Below are 26,260 nucleotides of genomic sequence, written 5' to 3'. Positions count from 1 at the left end.
TCCAAGCAGCAGCTGCAAGGGCTTGTCCCGGCCTGGAATTTTCCGGAGCATGGAGAGGGTGGGAAGTGCTCTCCCCCCTTCTGCCTGTCCCTTTCTCTCCTACCTCTCTTGGTCTCAGTCCGTGTCACACACACGAACACAAAGCCCAGAGGCTTCCGCGGAAAGCGCAGACCCTGCTGGGTACAAGATAACCCTGTGTGGCTTCTAGCGAAAGCCAAGAATTATCTAGCCATTCCTGTTCCCAGAACTGTGCTGTTTCCTAGGCAACGCATTTTGTGTAATCATGGTCAAGGCAACGTACATTTCTGCTCAGAATCAAGGTCACAGTATAATACTGATTCACCACGGCAACAGCAGACTACTCATCTGACATGGGAGATGGAATTGCAATGAAAACCACATGCAAATTGCTAGTTCCCCAGTAAGTCTGCCCCATGTAATAAATTTGATTACCATGTGATCTAGAATCCATGTCCTTAAAAGGCACAGAGTCCCTTGTAGCTCAATATGTGTAATTGGCCAGACAGAGTCAGACAGGCAGATGGTAACACTGGTAAGCGGAAGTGTCACAGCAGGAGCCATTAGACTTGGCGTGGGCCTCAGGGCTTTAGTTTAGTCCATAAACCCATAAATGAATGTTTCTCATTGTGAACAAGCTCTGTGCAGCTCCAAGTCAACCTGTGTGCCGGATGAACCGTGCCCCAGCTTGCTGTTGTCCACGCAGGCATCTGTTCTGTGACAAACAGTGGTTCTGGAACAAAACCTTGTAGTACAAGGTTTGATCGTGTTCCAAATTTCTTGGCCCAAGGCCAGTTGTTGGTCACTCCTGGCTCACGCCACTCTTTGGTGCCCTGAAATCCGAGAGAGGTGGCAGCATCTTCTCTACTTTGATGAGCGTGGGGCTGGGGCCACTGTGTGTTCTGTGGGTCAGACCGAAGTGCCCATCCATCCACCTGCCAGGCCCCTGCTTGGGAGGTGGGAGAGGAGCAGGAGCCTGTGGTCTGAGTGGCACCTAGGAGCATCTCCTCTGGGTGTCCTCCACCTGCCTGCCATGCCTGCCCGAAGCCTTGAAGCTAGCTCAGATTCAAGTCCCCCTCTAGGTGACAACAGGTGAGGATGGGGTCTCTGGAGGGCTCCCCGGGAGAGCAGTAATAAGAAGGGTGGGTCCATTTTATCCATGTCCCCGAGTAAACAGCCAGAAAGGACGCAGAGATCAGTGCCACACCCTCACCCTCCACTGAGGCCCGAGGCGCAGGAAACGGAGGTCAGGACAGGTGTCAGAGGAGCCAAACAGGTTGGGGGTACTCACGGCTTTCAGGATGCCCCTCCAGGGTCCTCTCTTCCACTAGAGGGAACCACTTCCAGAAGCCCTGCCTGGTGACAAGAACTTCCATCCTGGCCAGCAGGAAGGGCTGGGCTGGGCGGGTGCTGGTGCTGGTGAGGACAGCTGTCCTCTGTTGGAGCTCGGCCAGTGGAAACATGTGTTCTAACTCAGAGTCCTGTGACGCAGGCCAGGACCACTTGCTTGTGTGTGGCTGCCCAGGAAGGACTGCAGGCAAACTCTGGGCCCACGTGGACAAGGATTGAAGCCAGCCTGCCAGGAAACTCTCGACTCCACTGCTTTGGTTACCAACTTTCCTAAAGTTATGTTCCGTTTGCATCTTCTGGTTCAAGGAAATGGCAGGAACACCAAAGCAGATGCCATGCTGGACACCTCCCTCATCTTACTTCCTCTCCAAGCACCGCTCTCTTCGCTGATCCCTCCATGGCTGGGCGCACTGTGCCTGAGAGGATGTGGCTCTGGAGATCCCAGAGAACGAAGGGGGCAGCTGTTAGAGAGGAAATGAACACACAGGACAGAGAGAGATGGGGAGGGTGCTCTGAGTAGGTGACCTTGGCTCTGAGACCTGTGGCTGTGAATAAATACCTGAGATCAATCACTTAAAGGAGGAAGCCACACAGTATGTTGGCTCATAAGTTTTGAGGTTCCAGTGCATGTTTAGTGGGTTGTTGCTGTGGGCTTGGGTTGAGGAAGAACATCATGGCAGGGAGGGTGTGGTAGAGTGAAGCTTCTCACATCATGGCAGCCAAGAACCAAAGAGAGCAAGGGCTGGGGAGACAACATCTCTTCCCAAGGCATGATGCTGGTGACCTAACTTCCCCCCACCAGCCCCAGCTCCTAAAGGTTCTGCCCCTCCCAACAGCACTGCAGGCTGGGGACCACACCTTTCACATCTGGACCCTTGGGGACATTCCAGATTCAACCCAAACTGTTGAGCATGTTGGGAAACTGAGGTTCACATTGGCCAGTGATGTGTTCAGGATGGTGCTATCCACAAGTGGCTCTGCCATGCTGGATTTTGGAAGTCCCGTTCTCCTCAGGGTCTATCACTAGCATATTTACTTGGTAAGCATGCTTCTTCCCTGCCACCATGCCCATTTCTTTCCCTCTCAAGCCTGCCAAGTCCACAGGGCTCCGCTCCTCAGGGCTCACACACAGCAGTTGTTGTTCAATGACACTGAGGTTCATGGAGCCCCTGCTTGGCCAACCCCGGGCTAGGAGGTTGGGGCTGAGAGGGAGATGCAGGGCTCCCTGCAGTCATCACCCTCCTTCCCTGGCATCTTGTGAATGGGCCACCAGATGACCTCCAAGATCCATCTGGAAATCAGGGCAGCAGCTGATCGTGCTGGCTCCCTAGATGGGCTCCCTCCCCATAGACTCCCGGCACTGCCATGGGCCTCTGCTATCCTCCTCCAAGCCCTCATCCTTGGCCCTCACACCCTTCTTCTCCACCTCTTGTGGCAACTGTGGCTCCCATGTCTCCAGAGGCACTGCCCCAAGTACTCCTTGGGACAGAAGGGGCCAGCGCCCTCTTTGTCCCGCAATGTCACTTCCTGCATTCCCATTCCTTCCCCACCCCACACATAAGAGCTTGGCCTTTAGCCTTGCCCTATCTAGTCCTCCTCATCTCCAGGGTCCCTGTTGTTTATCGGTCCCCTGCTCTCAAGGGCACACCCTAGCCCTGGTCCCCTCTGGCCTCGGCACCTCTCTTGGCCCTCCTGTCCTCCTCCATCTATATATTCACATGCCCCTGATGAGACAGAGTGCCCAACCCCTTCCAGCCTCCCTTCCTTCATGGCTGCCCCCACCATCTCTGAAGCACCATTCTCCTCCCCATACCCTCCTTCTCCCTGGCTCTTCTGCGAAGCTGCAGCCCTGAGCCAACGTGTTTGCCTTGGCCACTCCATTACGGAGAGCAGAAGTACTTCCAGCACTGTGCCAGGGGCAAAGGTGCAGCAGGGAGCCCAGATGGACCAGCTTCCTGCCTTGGTCAGGAGTGTGGTGATGACATCACAAAATGACTTCCAGTTATAGAGACACTTGCCAATGGTGACAGTGATGCATGGGCTCTGAGTACAGAAAAGGGGTCCTGATGTTGTCTAGGAGAAGAAAAAACAGTCCTGAGGAAGTGACATTGGCACTATGACCTGTGGCAAGGGAGGAGATGGGAAGTGGGGTGGGAGAAACACTCCCATAGAAGGAAGAGAAGCTATGCAGGTCCTGTGCATAGGGTTCCTATGGCTAGGGCCCCAATTAGATAAAGCAAGAGGAAGAGGAGGGGCAACGGAGGCCAGGCTAGTGGACACAAGCTGGGGGACATGGCTATGGGAGGCAGGAGAGCACTGAGACCACACATGCATTCTAGGTGGAGATTTTTCCTTGCCTGACCCACGGTCCCCCTACCCTGGGGCTGAATCACCATTGGGAAGGGTTAGTCAGCTACTGCTGCATAACAAGTCACCATCCATTTATTGGCTTGTAGTTCTGTCTGTTGGAAGTTCCAGGAGTGACTTGACAGCTCCTCTGCTCAGGGTCGTGCAAGGCTGAAGCCCAGGATTTCCAGGCTGGATGCCTCACTGCGGGCCCATGTGCAAGTCTGTTAAGATTGCTGGTCACATTCAGCTCCTGTGGCTATTGGCCTGAAGTCCCATTTCCTCTCTGGGTGTCAGCAAGGCCTCCTAGGCTCTCAGAGGGAGCCTTCACTGATCGCCAAGTGACCCTTTCCACTTCCATGCCAGAAGGGGACTTTGTCATTGAATCCATTCTGTGCCTTGGATCTCCGACTTCCTTGTCTCTGGCCTCTAGATGCTGTCAAAAGGGCTCCTGCCATCATCAGGTCAGGCCCACCCAGAGAGTTTTGGTCTCTTAAAGTCACTCACAGGGCTGAGCCTCATCATATTCCCAGGTGAGGCATCACACAAGGTGTGTACCCCAGGGCCAGGAAATTCTACCAAGCACCACAGGCCTTCCATGGCATCTCTTTCCATTTGCTAGTGCCTACAATTTATACTTTTTTTTTGTTTGTTACCCTGGATCGAACTCGGGTCCTTGCACTTGCGAGGCTGGCGACAGAACCACTGAGCTAAATCCCTGGCCCTACAATTTATACTTTTTAAGAAAAAGAACATAATAGTTATAAATACAAAATTGCTGAGTTCCTCTAAGGCCCTGAGAAAGAGCCTGTGCAAGTAGGAAGCCCAATCCGACGGCGGACAGGAGAGATTCAGGTGACTAGGGCCACACTCACTCCGGAGGCTTCAGGCAGAGCCCTTGCATGCCTGTCCTAGCTACCAGAGACGCACTGCTGTCACTCCTCCACTTCTGGCCAGCAGCCCGGCTTTGTCCAGTGTCTCTCTGCTCCTGTTCCCAACCTTCTCCCTTTAGAAGGGGACGTGGGGCTGCACTTAGGGCCTTAACTACATCAGGTCCGTGTGGTCACGCATGTTCAGGGACTAGGTCGTGGAATCTTGTGGGGCCACTGCATGTCTTGTGGGACTGGCCACATGGGCCCTGGCAGCACAGGAGGGACAGAAGCCTAAGAGCATTGAACAGGTGAGCCTGCCCCGCTGGAAAACTGCTCTTAGAGGGGATTTTCAGCACAATCTGAATGGTGGATTGGTCCTTGGTCCCTAGACTTTAACTATGGCCATTTGGGAGGAGGGCAGGACGGAAAGGTCTTGGCCAGCTGAGAGCTCACACGGAGCTCATGTCCTTGGCGTCACCGAGAAGGGCTAGAGGTGGTGGTTTGGCAGGTCCCTGAGGAGCTACCCAAGGGCTCACACAGGCCGGGGGGGAAGGGGTCACCTCACAATTTTCTGCTTCCCACTTCAATTGCTTTCTCTGTTTGCTTTGTTCCTTTTCCTTTTTTTTTTTTTTTTGAGATAAGTGTCTCTATGTAGCTCAGGCTGGTCTTGAACTCACTTGTAGCCCAGGCTGGCCTCGAACTCATGGCAATCTTCCTGGCTCAGCCTCCCGAGCACTAGGATGGCAGGCTTGTGCCATCACTCTGCTAAAGCAATGTGAATTGTGAAAGTCTGAAATTCAGTTCAGCCAGGTGTGGTGGCGCATGGCTGTGATCCCAACGCTCAGGAGGCTGAGGCAAGAGGATTGCCATGAGTTGGAGGCCAGCCTTGGCTACAAGTGAGTTCAAGGCCAGACTGGACTACACAGTGAAACCTTGTCTTTTTAAAAAAAAAATCTCTGTTTGCCTTAGATGTTTACATCAATGCCCAAACCAAGATGCTCTTTGGTCCTGAAAGGGCTCTGTGCTCGCTCCAGCCCATATCTTGCTGCTCAGCAGCCCCATGCTCTCGGTCAGGGTGACTCGAGGCCCTAGGGCCTTCTCTCCCCCCTTTCTCTTGCCACTTGGCTGACTGGACTTTGCCATGGTCTCCTTCCTGCCCCCATGGTCTCCCATCTCGACTGGCTCACACTTCCCCTCCATCCCTGGATCCGTGCAACTGTCTTCTTACAGCTCACCTGGCTTGCAGGCCACGTTGTCACTACCAAACCTTGAAAAGTACAGCCACATCCTGCCCTCTCCTGCTTACAGTCACCCTGCAAACAGAAGCCAGAGCAAACAGGAACTGGCCCTTACAGCCCCACTGTCTCACCTGCCCACTCTGTGCACACAGAAGCTGCCAGAGCCAGCCATGCATGTCCCGTGGGCACATCCCACCCCTGCCTAACTCTTTGGCACTCCTTTGTCGGTTCAAGTCCCTGCCTCTCCTGTGGGATCAAGCCCTATTCTGCCTCTTCCCTGCATTCTTCCCATGGCCATTTCTGGCTTCTGTACTGGCTGTAATCCTCCCTTCCTGCTCCAAGGACACACTTTCTTTGTTCATTCACTTGAGCATTAGTTTCTTGTGGCAGCTATAACAAAAGTGCCACAAGCCATGTAGTTTAAGACAGTGGAAATGTAATCTCTTACAGTTCAGAAAGTCAAAACTGTGAAATCATGGGATGATTCTTGCCTCTCCAAGCTTTTGGTGGCTCCCTGGTTTGTGGTAGAATCACTCTCAGGGGCCTTATCACTGGATTTAGGGCCCACTTTAATGTGGGTGGTTGTACCTGGAGGTCTCTTCAGTACAGTGCTTATGAAGTACATCAGTACATGGGGCTGCCTTTCTAATGAGACAGGCAGAAAACAAGAGACAATGAGCACATCAAGTATGTGACAGGTTGGGGTGTGACAGGAGCCAAGAGGAGCCACATGCCCAGGACAGGCACCTAGAGACTGAAGGGGATGAGCTGTGTGCCATGTTCTAGAGGTTGGTCTTGGAGCCAGGGGGCCTTGCATGAAAGCAATAATTTGATAGAGACCCAACTGAAGCAGATATCAATGAGACCCGAAGGTTTTGCACAGGTACCCTTGCCTGACACCTTCTCTCAGCCTCAGTGCCAAGTGAGCCAGAAGTGCTGTCCTCAGAAACAGCCCACATGCAATGATGGCTGGGAGTCCAAGAACCAATACCTGGCATCTCAGTCTTGATATCCACCTGCTCACAGTGGTAATTGGCTGGATAGCACACCTGTTACTTACATCCCTTCCTTCTCTGTCTCACTCCTCCATTTTCCTACTAGGCTTCCTTGGATCATTTCCCAAATCAACCATTAGCACTCAAGTGGTAATTTCAAGATCTGCTCCTGGGGACCCAATCTAAGACAGAAAATCATCGTACACAAAGCATTAGCATTCCCATTATACCATCACTCTTCAAAGAGAAAATAAGATAGAGACAAAGGAAATACAAATCACAAGAGCAATACAAACTAACCTAGGACTAAACATAACAGAACTGAGCAATACATATGGAGATCACTATCAACCTTACATGGAAGGCTATACCATTTTGAAGAAAGAGAAAGGTTGGCATTGTAACGATGACAGTTCTGTCCTGAACTAATCTCTGAATCAAAGAGGAACCCAATAGATTTGTGGAATCTGACAAGTAGATCTGAAAATTTGCATGTATGAATGAAGAAATATTTGGAAAAGGAAGAACAAAGGAAGGCACTCAACTTATCAGATATCTGGACATTTTTCAACTCTAGGAATTAAAATAATCTGCCACTGGCTCAAGAATAGACAAATAGATTAATGGAATAGAAAAAAGAAAAAACTTGACATATATAGTACACGGCAGGGGACATCACAAGCCAGTGGGGAAAAGGAGAGTGTCTTCAATCCACAAGGATGTGGCAATTCCATGCTTCATGTATAAGTTTAGGGTATTAAAAAGTGCATTTGTGTTATACTTTTATATTTAATTCTGAGAAAATACATAGTCTTTTTGTCAACAAAAATTATTGAGAGAGAGGAGAAAAAGGAGTAAAAAAGTAAAGACACTGGATATAAGTAATTCTTGTTAGTATCTGTGTTTGAACATCCCTAGATTAGAACATGACCAGTGGGCATGCCCTACTGAGGTCCTGAGTCATGTGGAACACACCGAATCAGCCCACCCCAGCAACAATCCACGGGACCCCCCCCCCCCCGCTCCTCTGTACAGCCACCTGGTTCCACACTACAAAGATGCAGAGGACACTGGACCACCAGACCATGGTACTAAGTCCCACTGCTCCCAGCCCAGAGGTAGGGGCTTCTGAGCTGTCATCCCACTGCTCCTGGACCAGAGGAAGGGGCTTCCCGGCCACCATCCCTCCTGCTGCTCCCAGCCCACAGGAAAAAGGGCTTTTGGGCCACCATCCATACCGCTGCTCCTGGCCCCTGTCCAACCTCTCCCAGCTCAGAGGAGGTAATCCATGCAGGGGCCAGCAGCCCCGCCACCCCAGTAGAAATGAGAAAACATGTAAATAAGTCTCAAAACCAGACTTCCAGATCACCTACAGCAACCCGAAAGGGAAATGAGATGGAACACTCTGATACTCAACCACCTGGACCCACTGAACTGGCAACAAAAGGGGATCTGGAAAAAATAAATCAGAAATAATTTCTCAGATAACAGGAGAAATTGTGCCCCTAGTGCAAGACATGATTAATAAATCTAGAGAGGAGCTCAGGAACATGATGGACTCTCAACATAGGAAACAAATGGAATTCATAAAACAGATGCAAATAGATTTCCAGGACATGAAAAATTCAACTGAAAGTCTACACAGCAGAATGAGCCAATGTGAGGACAGAATTTCAGATATAGAAGATAAGATTGCAATTAGTGACCAGGAAAAGAAAAATTGCTTCAAAATTATAAGGGAACATGAGAAATCAATCCAGCAGCTGCTAGACGATGCAAAGAAGAATAACATAAGACTGATTGGAGTCAATGAAGAAACAGGAGAGAGTGCAGATGACATAAAAAAAAAAACTGTTCACAGAAGTGATGGCAGAAAACTTCCCAAGCAGGGGAAAAGAGCTTGACATACAGATAAGTGAGGCATATAGGACTCCAAATAGCCTTGATAAAAAAAAATCTACACATAGGCATATAATTGTTAAGATTCCAGAAACTCAACAGAAGAACAAAGTTCTACAAGCAGTTAGAGAAAAGAAACAAATCACATACAAAGGAACGCCCATCCGAATCACAGCAGACTTCTCAACACAAACCATCAAGGCAAGAAGAGCTTGGAGTGACATATTCCAAGCCCTAAAAGAAAACAGCCTCCAACCCAGATTGATGTACCATGCAAAACTATCTTTCAAAATGGATGGAGAAATAAGATACTTTCATGACAAAGAGCACCTTAGGAACTGCATAAATATCAAACCACTCCAAAGAATTTTACACAATATCCGAGGAACAGACATTGAGGGTCACAACCCCAGGAAGCAAAGCAGAATGAACCCATCTGGCATGACAAGAAATTAAATGTAAAGGGGGAGAACCCAACAAAAAGAAAAAGTCATGGCAATGATAAGTCAATACATTTCAGTTATAACCATCAATGTTAATGGTCTCAATTCACCAATCAAAAGAAATAGACTGGCAGGATGGGTCAAGAAGCAGAATCCAACAATATGCTGCATACAAGAAACACACTTCATTCAAAAGGAAACTCATAGACTGAAAGTTAAAGGGTGGAAAACGAGACTCCATGCGACAGGAACCTGAAAAAAAAACAGGAGTAGCTATCCTCTTTGCAGATCAAGTAGATTTCAAACCAACACTGATTAAGAGAGAGGAAGAAGGACACTACATCCTTGTAAAGGGAAGAATCCAAGAGGAAGAGATGACAATCATAAATATCTATGCACCAAACACTAGTGCACCCAACTATATAAAACAAATACTAAAGGACATGAAAAGTCATATATGCACTAATACAATTGTAGTGGGGGACCTCAACACCCCACTGTCACAAATAGATAGATCAACTAGACAAAAAATAAGTAGTGAATACTAGAACTCAATCGAACTCTTGAACAAATGAACTTAACAGATGATTACAGAGTCTTCCACCCCACAAAATCAGAATACACATTCTTCTCAGCTGCACATGGGTCATTCTCCAAAATAGATGACATACTCACACATAGAACATGTTTAAGTAAGTGCAAAGGAACTGAAGTTATCCCCTGTATATTATCAGACCATAGTGCGATGAAATTGGAGATCCATAGCAAAAGAAACTCAAAAAATTTCATATACATGTGGAAATTGAACAACACACTTCTGAATAACCAATGGGTCACACAGGAAATTAAAGAAGAAATCAGACAGTTCCTTCAATTAAATGACAATGACAATACAACATAATGGAATCTATGGGACACAATGAAAGCAGTCTTATGAGGGAAATTCATAGCAGTGAATACATATATTAGGAAAACAGAACGAGCCCAATTAAACAACCTGATGCTGAACCTCAAGCTTCTAGAAAAAGAAGAGCAGGACAACCCCAAAGCTCATGCAAGGGAGGAAATTATAAAGATCAGAGGAGAAATCAATGCAATGGAGACTAAGCGAATGATACAAAAAATCAATGAAGCCAAGAGTTGGTTCTTCGAAAGAATCAACAAAATTGACAAACCTTTAGCCAACCTTGTCAGAAAAAGGAAAGAAAAGGCCCAAATCCATGCAATTAGGAATGAAAAGGGTGAAACTACAACAGACCCAGCAGAAATCCAGAGGATCATCAATACCTACTTCCAGAACCTATACGCCAATAAGATGGACAACACAGAAGAAATGGACAGATTCCTAAATACATATGAATAACCAAAGTTGAACGAAGAAGACTTAAAAATTCTGCACAACTCAATATCAACCAATGAAATTGAAAATGTAATTAAAAACTTACCAACTAAGAAAAGCCCAGGCCCTGATGGCCTCACTGCTGAATTCTACAAGACATTTAGAGAGGAACTGCTGCCACTACTGTTTAAACTCTTCAATGAAATTGAAAGGGAAACAATACTCCCAAATTCCTTCCTGGAAGCAAGCATCACCTTGATCCCTAAAGCAGAAAAAGACCCAACCAGAAAGGAGAACTATAGGCCAATCTCACTAATGAACATAGATGCCAAAATCCTTAATAAGATACTGGCAAACAGAATGCAGAACATCATCAAGAAGATCATACACCCTGATCAAGTGGGATTCATCCCAGGGATGCAGGGATGGTTCAATATACGCAAATCAATCAATGTAATACATTATATCAATAGAGCCAAGGATAAAAACCATATGATTATCTCCATAGATGCAGAAAAAGCATTTGATAAAATCCAACATGCATTTATGATAAAAACCCTACAAAAAATTGGAATAGATGGTCTCTACCTCAAACTGATAGAAGCCATCTATGAAAAACCAACAGCCAATATCATACTAAATTGTCAAAAACTGAAATCCTTCACACTAAAATCAGGAACAAGACAAGGATGTTCACTGTCACCACTCTTGTTCAATATAGTTCTGGAAACATTAGCCATGGCCATTAGACAAGAGAAAGAAATAAAAGGAATAAAGATAGGAAATGAAGAAGTCAAATTGTCATTATTTGCAGATGACATGATACTCTATATAGAAGACCCCAAGAACTCCACCAAAAGTCTTCTAGACTTAATAACCAAATTCAGTCAAGTAGCTGGTTACAAGGTCAACACACAAAAATTAATAGCTTTCCTCTACACCAATGACAGACTCACTGAGAGAGAAGTAGGGCAAATAATTCCTTTCACAATAGCATCCAAAAAACTGAAATACCTAGGAATCATCCTAACAAAAGAAATCAAAGACCTCTTCTCTGAAAACTATGGCACTCTGAAGAGAGAGATTGAAGATGATATCAGAAAATGGACAGACATCCCCTGCTCCTGGGTAGGAAGGATTAATATAGTGAAAAAGGCCATACTTCCAAAACTCCTATATAGATTTAATACAATTACAACTGAGATCCCAGCAGCATACTTCATGGACCTTGAGAAAACAATCCAACAATTCATTTGGAACAAGAAGAGACCCAGAATAGCAAAAGCAATTCTAGGTAACAGAGACATGGCAGGGGGTATCACAATTCCCAACCTGCAACTCTACTCCAAAGCTACCGTGATAAAAACAGCATGGTACTGGCAAAGAAACAGACCTGAAGACCAGTGGAACAGATTAGAAGATGCAGAAACAATGCCAGGCACACTCAGCCATCTCATCTTTGATAAAGGAGCCAAACACCCTCACTGGAGGAAAGATAGCCTCTTTAATAAATGGTGCTGGAAAAATTGGGCTTCAACTTGCCAAAGATTAAAACTAGACCTATATCTCTCACCATGCACTAAACTAAAATCAAAATGGATTAAAGATCTAAATATTAAAATAGAAACTCTGAACCAGTTGGAACAGAGGTTAAGTAGAACCCTTGAAGACATTGGTGTAGGAAAAGATTTTAGGAACAAAACCTCAGTTGCCCATGAACTAGCACAAACAATCACCAAGTGGGATCTCTTCTTATTAAAAGGCTTCTGCACAGCAAGAGAAACCACTAGCAGTGTGAAGAGACAACTCACATTGTGAGAAAAAAATCTTCACCTGCTCTTCCTCAGATAAAGGTCTACTATCTTGAATGTATAAAGAACTTAAAAAGATCAGATCTCCCAAATTTAAAGACCCAATCCAAAAATGGGCATCTGAAATGAACAGACATTTCTCAGACAAAGAAGTAGAAATAGCAAATAAATACATGAAAAAATGTTCAACATCACTGGTCATTGGAGAGATGCAAAGGAAAACAACACTGAGATACCACTTCACTCCAGAAAGAATGGCTGCTATCATGAAATCAACCAATAACAAATGCTGGCGGGGCTGTGGGGAAAGAGGAACCCTGCTCCACTGCTGGTGGGAGTGCAGACTGGTGCAAGCACTGTGGAAATCAGTATGGACATACCTCAAAGAACTAGGACTGGAAGTCCCATTTGACCCCGCTATTCCACTGCTGGGGATCTTCCCCAAAGAATTAAAAGATTCATACCACAGTGATATATGTACGCCCATGTTCATAGTGGCACAGTTTGTAATAGCTAAAACTTGGAAACAGCCCAAATGTCTATCAACTGGAGACTGGATAAAGAAAATGTGTTTTTTTTTTTATAAAATGGAGTACTACTCAGCCATAAAAAATGAGAAATTAGAGACATTTATAGCTAAGTGTATGCACCTTGAGGCAATACTCTTAAGTGAAATAAATAGGACACATATGTATAAATACCGAATAGTTTCTCTGGTGTGAGAAACTGAAAGTGTAAATAAGGACTAAATGTATAATAGGTCATGTGAAATAGGAAGAAAAGGGGCAAAGGGGAAGGAAGTGGGAGGGCTAGGGGAAAGGATAGAAGGAAATGGGATTAATATGAGAAAATGGAAAAATAGGAACAAAATCTTGGTAAATAGGGAGGACTGGAGGGGTTGAAGGGAGGGCTGGGCAAGGGTGAAAAATAAGAACCAAGAGAGATTATGTAAAGGTGCAAATTTCCAATGATGAATGTCATTATATTGTATACCTAAAGTGTACCAATGATTAGAATGAATAATCAATAATGTAAAATAGGAAGAAAAGGTCCAAAGGGGTAGGGGTAGTGGGAGGGGCAGGGGAAAGGAAAGAAAGGAAAGGAAAACTGATGAGATATGGAAAAAATGGAAATAAAGTCTTTGTAAATAGGGAAGGGTGGAGGGCGTGAAGGGAGGGCTAGGAATGGGGAAAACATAAGAACCAAGATGCATTATGTAAAGGTACAATTCCCAATGAGAAATGTTATTGTGTTGTACCAATGTACCAATACAAGAATTATAATGTACCAGTGAACCAATGTACTACCATGTACCAATAAAAGAATTAAAAAAAAAAAAAAAGAACATGACCAGTGAATTAACAAAGGTAGTGTGATGCCATTAGTGGAATTTTATAAAATCAATACATGAACTGCTGTATAATGTGTGTGGGCATAAAGCGTATGTGGACATGTGCAAACCAAAGGGAAAGAAGGATGCACTCCAAACTCATGAGATGTAAGGAAGAGCACCAGGAGTTAAAGAGAACTTTAGCTATATGGGGAAATTCTGTTTTCTCTAAAAAGTGGTTGGAAGTAAATATGAAAAAATGTTGACACTCATCACTTGTTGGGATAGTACAAGCATAGGTTTTTGCTATTAGCTTTTATTACTGTTTGTAGTTTTCTATAATCTTTAAGTTTCTCATTAAAATGTCTAAGGGGAATAGAACTTGTAGAAAAGGACTTAGAGTTTGGATTAATGGGGTTCATCAGTTAAAAAACCTTCCTCTAGATCTATAGCCATAGATGAGGTTGAGGGGATCCCTAGACAGAGATTTTTTATTCCTGTTCTGACACATCACTTTGAAGGCCAAATGTTTATTAACCATGAATTTCAAATTGTTTCATAGTGTCCTACTCCCTTTCTAGGAAGAGATTTACTAGCAAAACTGGGGGCTAAGGCTAAAATGGATTTTACCTGTTGGGACTACTCCAGTTCTCTTTGACCTAATTATCTAACAGGTGGATCCTGCTTCATAGTATAATAAAATACCCGACTTAAGAAAACCCTTATTTTTCTCTAAATCAGAAAAGAAAGGAATTGCTTTAGGTATCTTGACCCAAAGGCCATGACAAGAACTCTGTCCAGTTGCATACTTTTCAATAAGCTAGGTGGAGTGGCTGCTGGATGGCCAGCCTGCCTGAGGGCAGTAGCAGCTACAACTATGCTAACAGAGGAAGACTTTAGGACAGAAACTAGAAGTCCTGACTCCCCATAAGTTCAGAACAATTTTTGAGACTAAAGGTTACTGATGGTTAACAGAAGAATGGCTTGCCAAGTATCAGGCCATGCTCTTAGCTGCTCCTGAGGTTATCATAGAACTTGCAATGCTCCTAATCCTGCCTTTCTGATGCCTACAGGCCCACAAGTTAGCCACTCTTGTGAACAATTGATCTTCCAGACCTATGCAAGAAGGCAGGACATCAGTAACCTGTCCCTCTAAGTTCCTAGAGAGGTGTTGTTCACTGATGAAAATAGCTTTGTCCAAGAAGGATATGGAAAGGCAGGTTATGCAGTTGTCAGTTCAGAATAGGTCACTGAAGCCAACTTCCCCCAGGAACCTCTCTGAAAGATCAGTGCTTGTAGTTCTTACTTGGACATTGATATTAGGAAAAGGCAAGAAGCTATGTATCTACACAGACTCCAAATATACTCTTCTGGTGCTACATGTCCATGAAGCAATCTGGAAAGAAGAAGCTTGCTGACTAATAAGCAATCATCTCTAAAACGCAAGCAGGAAATTCTACACCTCTGAGAAGTAGTCCATCTTCGGATGCAGGTTGCTGTCATTCATTGCAAGGGGCCCCAAAGAGACATGTCTACAGTCTCCTTGGGAAATCAAAAGGCTGATAGGGAGACATGAAGGGTAGCCTACAGGACCTTAAGACCCTAGCCTTATTCCCAGTTCCTTAGGAACCATTCTGGGTCCTTCCTCAAGGGACATAGTGGCAAGCTATAAAAATCTTACATGGGAAATGATCACTAGAATTTTCACAGGACTAAGAAGAAAGCTATTCCTGAGAACCACTGGGAGATCTGAGGCTCCTCTTCAGAAAGCAAGACTCCAGTATTGCTTTGGGTACAGATAAGCAGAGTCACTAATGACCCTAATTCACCACAGCTTAAACGGACACCTGTATTGAGGCTCCTGTTTTTAATTAGACCCATTATGTGAGTAATCTTGCTAAGGCTATGGCTCTCAGGATCTCAATAATTTATCTAACCCCACTCTGCCATAATTTTGTCCTCCACAAGAAGTGTGGAAATCTGACCTGCTCCTCATATTTGGTTTCTACATCCCCAACATAATAGTAAACTTCACTAATTCTTTTCTCATTGTCTTCTTATAGTTTTTCTCTTCAACCCAGCCAGTGACCCATAACACCCCAAGGTAGCTAGAGAGCATACAATCTCCAGTAGGTACAGTCTATAGCCTCTTCCACTTGGAAGAAGCTGTAGAAGACAGAGACCTCTACTCCTTTAGCACCCCATAAAGAATTATGGGGGATATGTGTCTCTCAGGGGGGAAATGAGATAGGAAGGTAGGGCGTGGCTAAACTGTCTGGGAAAGGAGATGCAGCAAGATTCTGGACCATATGTGCAGAAGAGTTCCCAAAGCTCTGCACATGGACTTCTCATGAGAATTTGAGCAGCTTTTTTTTTTTTTTTTTTTTTTGTACTGGGGATTGAACTATTGAGCATCATTTTGATAGGATGACCTAGACCTGACATCAGCCCAAGGAGTGGGTGATATGAAAAGGAAAGACCACATTGAATTTTTGCCACTGTGTTCTCTCTTGCATGGTGGTCCACCCTCCTGTTGTAAGGTATACTTCTTGTCCTATTTTTACTTGGCCAAACTCACTCTGCAGATCCGGTTTCTTTTTCTACTTTTAGTAAAACTTTGCTACCATCAACAACAACAACTGTTGGGAGCAATGCTACATAATTCTAGGGAAAAATCATTTGAGTAGGCCTAGTTCTCCTGCCTACAGGCCAGCTATAACACTCCAAGACATAATTCCATTTTGGCCTCAGGTCACAAGGGAGATCTCAATGATCCCATGATGCTGTAATGCTCCAGGACAAGACCACACCTGCGGGAGACGCCCTGGGAGGAACCAAATCTTCATCTGTGTAGTTCCTGGGAGGAACTAAATCTTCATCTGCATAGTTCCTCTGTTCTTAGAGTTCCGCCTGCCCCCACCCAGTCTTTTGTTACACCTTGTTCATCCCAATGTGATACTGAAATCTACATATTCATTTGTTACATTTGTTTCTCCCGATGTACTAAATAAAAGGTGCGGTAAACTGGGGGCTTTCGTCTTTGCCCCCCAGAGCAGCACTGATCAGACCCAAAGCTCAGCTTCTTCTCAGTCTCATTTGTCTACCTTTCCTGTAATTCGCCGTGTGCTGCCGTGGCTCACAGGAGACCAGGACTCACAGCAGAGGTTCTGGTAACGTCCCCTTCCCCTGTTCCCTACAAACAACAACAACAATGAAGTATGCCAGCTGATTCCATAAAAACTACCTGATAAGGAAAAAGCAAAACAGTCTTCATTCAGAGACAACGGTTAGTGTTGAGAACATTGTAGGGGTTACTAAATGAAGTTAGCAAGGTTGTAGAACATATATCTGTATATAAAATTAATTGAATTTATGTATACTAGCATTAAACAATACAAAAATAGAATTTAAAAAGAAACAATTTTATGCAAAATGGTGAAATCTCTATGGAGGGAATTTTGCCAACAATAGTTGGCAAAATTATATATAAATTTTATTCTTTGATGCAGCAATCCCACTTGTAGGAATCTACCTTCAAGCCAAACCTTTCCAAAATGAAAATACAAATACATAATGTTATTTATTTCAACTATTCCAATAAAAATATTGGAATATAGGAAGTTGAGCAAGGGTGAGGGCACACTTCTCTGAGTCCTTCTTTGTGATTAGTGTGGACTTTTGAAGTCATGTTAATATTCTTCATATTCAGAAAACAAAATTAAGCCAATAAGAATAGAGAAGGAGAAAAAACATAAAACTGAAAGCAAATGAACCGAGTTGCACATCAACTGAACGCCATAAATACAAACTAATCCAGGTGACAGAAACAGACACTCTGACCGTCCACCCTCAGATTTGAACAGGGTTGCCAGGGCATGGGCCACTTGCAAAGAGATTGCAAGTTCTTTTAAGTTGGTTTGTAGTGGGAAATGTGAAAGACTATTGAAACTGTCTTACATGTATCATAGGATTGAGCAAAGGTGTCAATGTGCTGTTGTTGGGAGCTAGAGGTTTCACAGTAGAAGAAGGAAGGTACAAGTATGTAATGAGAGGAGACAAGAAAGAACCTTCTGGAGATGGGTTTGGAATGAAGGTATAGATGTGGGCCTGTGACTTCTAAAAGATGCACATATACCCATGTATACACATGCATAGGTATATAAATATATATATATATATATATATATATTTTTTTTTTTTGGTACCGGGGATCGAACTCGGGTCCTTGCGCTTTCGAGGCAGGTGGTGAAACCACTGAGCTAAATCCCTGGCCCCTAGGTATATAAATATGTCTGTGTGCATGTATGTTAGTACCCATATTTGCATACACATATACATATGTCAAAATGAGCATGAAAAGTAATGTTTTGAGTCATTTCAGGACTTTGAGGCAGCCACAACAGTACAACTTGACACTCATGTGAGAGGACTTGGAGAGCTGCTTCAGAAAGTGGGAAGAATGATGGAATGAGTGTGTCCAAAGTGAGGAGAAGTATTCTGAGGGGATTAATGACAATGAACCTTTTACTGTAGTAATTAAAAAAGTAAACTATTCACCACATGTTTCAATCACACCTCCTATAGGTTCCTACTCCATGCTTTCCCTTTCCTCACAACTCATCTGCGGAAGAACTTGGGCCGTTTGACCTGAATGGTGTCTCATGCTTCAGTCTAGTCCTTCTTGTTCATTATTCCTGCAAATTGGCAGCTGGATCCAGAGCACGATCATTTGCAAGACTAGGCCGTGTTGTGTCCTCCCATCATGTCTGGCTCGTCATGTCTCTGTGATGTTGGGAGCTATTGAGGCTGAGTGACTAGATGTATTGATTCATTTGGGCGGGATTGAAAATTGGTGACATTCTGGTTTTCTCATTTATTTTTTATTAACAGGAGCACTTTTATAAAGAGCTGCTACCTCTCATCTACTATTTGGTTACTCAGTTGTATAGCTTGTATACAAAAAGCAGGATAAATATTTGATTCTTTCCTTTTATTGATCAGATTCCAAAATTATGATTGGTTTCTTTGTATCTAACAGTGATTAATTGGAGATCTAAAAAGTACAATTACAAAATATAGATATAAACATATGGGATAAGTTTCAATTCATTGCAATTACTATTCTTATCAAAGTATAATTTATCCCAGCTTTGGCCAATGAGAGCTTTTTTATTGGGCTCCTGAGTCATTTTTACCTGACTTGGATTAGTAATTTTGGATTGCTTTCTTGCTTAACAGTGTGACAAAATGTCACTTGAAAGTTAACTTTGCTGTGTAAAATACCTTTGGCTCATACTTTCTTTCCTTGGTGTTGTGGGTTGAATTGTGCCCCTGATTCATGTTGAAGCCCTAATTACCTATTCTTCAGAATATGACCTATTGGAAAATGGTGTCTTTACAGATTTTAATTAGTTAAGATGAAGCCATACTGGAGGGAGGTGGGCCCTCATTTAATATGGCATCTCTATAAAAGGAAACTTTAACAGGGACACATTAGGGAAGAACACCATGTGAAGATGAAGACACCAATTGGGGCTATACTTCTACACACCAAGGGATGCCAAAGACTGCCAGAGACCAGAGGGTGGGCAGGGGACATAGAGCAGGTTCCCCTCCCAGTCCCCAGGAGGAGCCAACCCTGCTGATACCTGAGTCTCAGACACTGAGCATCCAGAGCATGGTGAGAAAACACACTTCTATTGTTTAAAGCACTCAGTTCGAGGCACTTTGTTACAACAGCCCTAGAACATGAATACACTTGGGTATCTTCAATATATTGCTCCCTTCTCTGTCAGCATAAAGCACCTTTGTCAAGAAAGGTTTGACGAGAGGAACTGAAAATCAGACTTCATTTGCACAGAAATGTCTGCCTTTCCAGAAAGCAGCAGAGAAAGCACCTGAGAAAGCAGCCATGCTGTTTAGGCAGTATGTTTGAGATAACCTCTATGATCGCATCAGTACTCGTCCATTCTTAAATAACATTGAGAAGCGCTGGATTGCATTCCAGATCCTGACAGCGGTGGACCAAGCACACAGATCTGTAGTCCATCATGGGGATATCAAGACTGAGAATGTGATCAAGACTGAGAACCAGTTGGAACTGGGTTCTTCTGACTGATTTTGCCAGTTTTAAACCTACTTATTTTCCAGAGGACAACCCAGCAGATTTCAACTATTTCTTTGATACCTCACGGAGGAGGACTTGCTACATTGCTCCTGAATGTTTTGTTGATGGTGGTATGTTTGTTACCGAGTTAGAATACATGAGAGATCCTTCAACTCCACTTGTAGACTTAAATAGTAATCAGAGAACAAGAGGAGATTTGAAGAGAGCAATAGATATTTTTTCAGCAGGTTGTGTGATAGCTGAACTTTTTACAGAAAGTGTATCATTGTTTGATCTCTCTCAACTTTTGGCTTATAGAAATGGACATTTTTTCCCTGAACCAGTGCTAAATAAAATTAAAGATCTCAGTATCAGAGAATTGGTAACTCAGATGTTTCATCGTGAACCAGATAAATCTTCAGCCTCTAAAGATTACTTAAAGCAGCAGCGTGGCAATGCCTTCCCTGATATATTTTACACTTTCCATCAGCCTTACATGGCCCAGTCTGCCAAGGAAACATTTCTCTCTGCAGATGAGCATATTCTGGTTATACGGAAGGATTTGGGCAACATTATTCACAATCTCTGTGGTCATGATCTGCCAGAAAAAGCAGACGGAGAGCCTAAGGAAAATGGGCTGGTTATCTTGGTGTCTGTTATAACATCCTGCCTACAGACCCTTGAGTACTGTGATTCCAAACTTGCTGCTTTGGAACTCATTCTCCATTTAGCTCCAAGATTAAGTGGAGAAATCCTTTTGGATCGGATTGCTCCCTATCTCTTGCATTTCAGCAGTGATTCTGTTCCTAGAGTGAGGGCTGAAGCCTTGAGAACATTGACCAAAGTTCTTGCGCTTGTCAAAGAGGTTCCTCGCAATGATATCAATATCGATCCGGAATACATTCTTCTAGGAATAGCCCACTTGGCCCAAGATGATGCTACTATCGTTAGGCTAGCTTATGCTGAAAATATAGCTCTACTGGCAGAAACAGGTCTGAGATTCCTGGAATTAGTACAGTTAAAAAATCTTAACATGGAAAATGACCCTAGTAGTGAAGAAATAGATGAAGTCACACATCCTAATGGAAATTATGACACAGAACTCCAAGCCTTACATGAAATGGTCTGGCAGAAAGTTGTCACTTTGTTAAGTGATCCTGAAAATATTGTGAAACAAACTTTAATGGAAAATGGAATAACACGGCTATGTGTATTCTTTGGACGTCAGAAAGCCATTGATGTTTTGTTGTCTCACATGATCACTTTCTTAAATGATTAGAATGACTGGCATCTGCGTGGAGCTTTTTTTGATGGTATAGTTGGTGTTGCTGCCTATGTTGGCTGGCAAAGCTCCTCAATTCTCAAGCCCCTGTTGCACAAGGTCTCAGTGATGCTGAGGGATTTGTTATGGTGAAAGCTCTTAATGCTCTTACCTGTATGTGCCAGTTAGGGCTGTGACATTGCCCCATTCTTGTGTCACCCTAACCTGTGGCTATGCTATGGTGCAGTGGGATTTATCACAGTGGTCGCCCACCAAATAAGTACAGCTGACGTCTACTGCAAACTGATGCCTTATCTTGACCTGTACATTACCCAACCAGTAATACAGATTGAAAGAAAACTTGTTCTGTTCAGAGTTTTAAAAGTGCCAGTAAGTCCTTCTATATTTGATTATGCTTTGAGGTCTAAAGATATTACTAGCTTGTTCAGACATCTTCATATGCTTCAGAAGAAAAGAAATGGATCTCTCCCTGACTGCCCTCCACCTGAGGATCCTGCCATAGCACAGCTTCTGAAGAAACTGCTCTCACAGGGAATGATAGAGGAAGAGGAAGACAAACTTCTAGCACTAAAAGACTTCATGATGAAATCTAATAGAGCAAAAGCAAATATAGTGGACCAGAGGCATCTTCACGACAGTACTCAGAAGGGTGTAATCGACTTGGCAGCTCTGGGCATAACTGGGAGACAAGTTGATCTTGTTAAAACCAAACAAAAACCAGATGACAAATGAGCTAGAAAACATGTAAAACATGACTCAAATGTAAATGAAGAATGGAAAAGCATGTTTGGGTCACTGGAACCAACCAGCATCCCACAGACCTTGCCTAAAGGAAGTGACCAGGAGGTGATTCAGACTGGGAAGCCTACTCATTCTGAGTCCTCTGCTGGCATTTGTGTTCCTTTGTCAACTTCTCCGCAGGCTTCAGAAGTAACAAATGTCCAAGATAAAAAACCAGTAATACAGATTTTAAGTAGCACAGTTTTACCATCTACTTACCAGATTCGAATTACCACTTGTAAAACGGAACTTCAGCAAGTCATGCAGCAGAAGCGGGAGCAGTGCAATGCTGAGAGGATAGCTAAGCTGATGACGGAGAATGCCGAAGGGAGAGGAAACCACCGTCACCTGGATGGCATCCTAAAGGGCTACTAGTTGCACATCTTCATGAACACAAATCTGCTGTGACTCGAATTAGAGTCTCCGATGAACACTCACTTTTTGCAACAGTGAAAATCTGGAACAGCCAGAAGATGGAAGGGAAGACCACCACAAGTAGGTAACATATGATTGGAAATGGATCAATTAAGCACTCAAATCAACAAATATTTCTGGAGTGCTTACTCTGTAACTGCCACCATTTTAGGTGCCATAGATATGGCAATGCTAAATGGGAAAATTCCTTGTTCTGTAGAGCTTACTTTCTAGTGGAAAGTGAGAGACAAGTATAAATAATGACATTGGGCTAGATGGTTAAAAAAATGTTATGGAACAAAATACAGCTGGAAAGGGGAATGGGAAGTGCAGGCAGGGGTGGGGTAGAGGAGGATTTTAAATAAATTGGCCAGACAATACCTCACAGAGAGAAATGATGTTTGAAAGACTTAATAAAAAGTAAGGGTAGGAGCCATGTGGATGTGTATTCCAGTAAGCAGAAATAGGAATTTCAAAAGCCTTAAGGAAGAGACATTTTTGGTGTGTTTGAGGGATAGCAGACAAGCCTGTGTAGTTGGAGCAGAGCAACCCAGAGGCAGAGAGAGGTAGGAGGGGCTAGAGACTGGATATTACAGGCTGTTGTGAAGGACTTGGACATTTTGTGAGAAGGAGCCTGTTGAAGAGTTGTTAGCAGAGGAAAGACATGATCTGCGTTAGATGTACTCTGGCTTTTGTGTTGAGAATAGACTATGAAGAGGGGTAAGGCAAAACAGTTAGGGGACCATTACAGTAATTACAGGAGGGGAGATGGTGGCAGAGGCCTGGTAGTATCGGTGTAGAAAAGGGGAAAGGTTTATATTTTGGAAATGTCTTGATGTTAGAGCCAACAAGATTCACTGACTAGATTAGCTGGAGTATGAGCAAGAAAAAAGTAAAAACTGATGAAATGGCCAGTGGTGTCAGGACAAGATTCCTTTCCATAAGTATTTTAGATTTGTACAACTGTATAGCTGTGTCCCTGTCTTGACTTGCAGTCTGTCTCCAACTCCATTTTTTTTTTGTGCTCGCCTTTCCCTACACTGTCACCAGTGAATTCATCAGTTCTTTGTTTTCTGTACTGTATTCTAATTTCCTTCAAGATTTAACTCTTGCCTTAGTTTACTTAGTTTGCTCTGTTTATTTATTTAGGCCCTTGCACTTTGTCCCTTTCCCCAGATTGCACTGGGATTACAGGCATGTGCCACAGTGGCAAGCTATAGTTGCTTCCCTTTCTGACGTAAAATTTATTATGTTATAAAATGCACAGATCTAGCTGGGTGTGTTAGCACACCATCTGTAATCCCAGCACTCAGGAGGCTGAGACAGGAGGATTGCTGGGATTTTAATACCAGCCTGCATTGCATAGTGAGACCCTGTCTCAAAACAACAACAACAACAAAAAAACCAAAAGAAAAAAAAAAGAACAGATTTTAAGTAAACCATTTCATGAGTTTTCACAAATATATACACCTTTGTAACCTGAACCCCACTGTGATATAGAATAAAACCGCATCCGAATAGTAAAAAAAAAGGTTTGACGATTACTTACTTTTCTTTCTCTTGGAATTCACTTGCTCTTTTTTTTTTTCGTAGATGCCCAAAGGGTATTTTCCCTCTTTGTATTTAAGTCCAGTAAGTTGACTAGAATGGCTGGGAGTTGATCACTTGAGTCAATACTTAGCTGCCTGCTCCAATCATAGCTTTAGTATTTGTTGGGTTGCCTCACGTTGGGTTTTCTCTTCAAGAACTCCTGTCATTCATGTATTTGATCTCTGCTGATCTTCTGCTTTGTGTCAAATTCTTTTCATTTATTTCTTCATTATTTTCATGTTTTAGATCTTTTAGTGCATTATCTGTTGGGTTTTTGTTCTTGTGTTCCTTCTAGTTGACTTTTCACTTCTGACTTGTACAAATTTTATTTCTAAAAATACCACACAGAACCCCATTAATATGTACAATTAATGTGTTAATAAAAATTGTAAAAAGAAACATTTTAAATATTTTAGGAAGCCAAAAGATAATAAAATATTAATTAGTCTTATAACATAAATTCTCTGTTCTCTAATTCTGATTTATGGTTTTCTTCTATGTACTGCATTCTTAATTTCTTCAGCTGTTTTTGAAATATTAATTCCCATTTTTCTTGGTTTTGAGGACTTATCTCTCCACTGTGCCTTCACTGCCTTTACAGATATGATTCTGCCCTTTATTTAGTTATTTTTTAAACAGTGGCTTCTGTTATAAGATAAGATATGGATTTTCCCTTGATATTTTTCACGTGAAAGTTTTCTTCAACTTCTACAAGGAGGCATGCTGCAGGGTAGCTTTTCTAACTTCACCCATCTGCATTTCGGGTTGTTTCCTTGTGGTGATCAAAAATATGATGGCTGCTGATTTCCATGCACACCTGGCTCTTTTGCAGGGCTCTTGCTGGTGGTGGTTTGTGCCCATCCACTGAGATTCTGGGAGTCAGGGAGGAGACCTTTCCACCTAGGTTTATGAATGATAGCCTCGGAGTTTTGGTTTCGCTGTCCGGTTCTGTTTCATGTGAGGATCTGGAGAGATCAAAAAGCTTCACTACCACCATGTTCCCACAATTTCCTGAATTATTTTGAAGCGAATTCCAGACATCCTATTATTTCACATAAATTCTGTGTACCTCTAAAATATACTCTTTATTACAGTATGTCTACAATCCCATTATCACCAAGAATTAACAATTCTCCCTTCCCTTTCCTCCATTCCCCTCCTTCCTTCCTTCCTCTCTCTCTCTTTCTTTCTTTCTTTCTTTCTTCCTCTCTCTCTCTCTCCTCTCTCTCTCTCTTTTCTTTCTTTTACTGAGGATTGAACCCAGATCCATCCCCAGCCCTTTAAATTTTTTTTTTTTTTATTTTCAGAAAGGTCTTGCTAGGTTGCCCAGGCTGAGCTCAAACTTGTAGCTTCAGTGTTGAGATTAGAGACATGAATAATTATTTATTTTCTTAAATTCTTTTATTGGTACATTTTAGGTACACAATATGTTTACATTTATCATTGGGTGCTTGTACCTGTACATGATGTATCTTGGTTCTTATTTTTGCCCCATTACCTGTGTGCCCTTCACCCCCTCCACCCTTCCCTATTTACATAGACTTTGTTTTCATTTCTCATAATTTTTCCTTTCCCTTCTTTCCTTTCCCCTTCCCCTCCCACCTCCCCTATCCCTTTGGAACTTTTCTTGCTATTTCAAATGATCAATCATTCATTTTAATCATTTTAAACCTTATTTACACTTTCAATTTCTCACACTAGAGAAACTATTCAGTATTTACACATGTGAGTCCTATTTATTACACTTAAGAGGATGGCCTCAATATGCATCCATTTAGTTATAAATGTCTCTAGTTTCTCATTCTTTATGGCTGAGTAGTACTCCATTTTATAAAACACTACACCTTCCTTATCCAGTTTCCAGTTGATGGGCACTTGGGCTGTTTCCAAGCTTTAGCTATTACAAACTGTGTCACTATAAACATGGGTGCACATATATTGCTGTGGTATGATTCTTTTAATTCTTTTGGGAGGATACTCAGCATAGGAATAGCTGGGTCAAATGGGACCTCTAGCCCTAGTTCTTTATGGTATCTCCATACTTATTTCCACAGTGGTTGCACCAGTCTACACTCCCACCAACAGTGGAGAAGGGTTCCTTTCTCCCCACACCTCTGCCAGCATTTGTTATTGGTTGATTTCTTGATAGCAGCCATTCTTTCTGGAGTGAAGTGGAATCTCAGTGTTGCTTTCATCTGCATCTCTCAAATGACCAGTGATGTTGAACAATTTTTCATATGTTTATTTGCTTCTTTTACTTCTTTGTCTGAGAAATATCTGTTCATTTCAGATGCCCATTTTTGAATTGGATCTTTAAATTTGGGAGGTCTGATTTTCTTAAGTTCTTTATATATTCTAGATAGTAATCCTTTGTCTGAGTTACAGCTGCTAAATTTTTTTTTCTCACATTGTAGGTTGTCTCTTAGCTCTGTCGGTGGTTTCTCTTG

The 26,260-nt window shown here is 43.1% G+C and overlaps 1 pseudogene; it reads left to right on the top strand.

The window, feature by feature from the left end:
• Positions 1-1,051: 1,051 nt before the first annotated feature.
• Positions 1,052-22,312, top strand: LOC101713731 (phosphoinositide 3-kinase regulatory subunit 4 pseudogene; annotated as a pseudogene).
• Positions 22,313-26,260: the final 3,948 nt, after the last annotated feature.

The sequence above is a fragment of the Heterocephalus glaber genome, unplaced genomic scaffold (genome assembly GCF_053883595.1).
Source record: "Heterocephalus glaber isolate CG9 unplaced genomic scaffold, H.glaber_assembly_v1.0 deba00001861, whole genome shotgun sequence".
Classification (NCBI taxonomy): domain Eukaryota; kingdom Metazoa; phylum Chordata; class Mammalia; order Rodentia; family Bathyergidae; genus Heterocephalus; species Heterocephalus glaber.
This window is presented reverse-complemented; position numbering and strand designations above follow the sequence as displayed.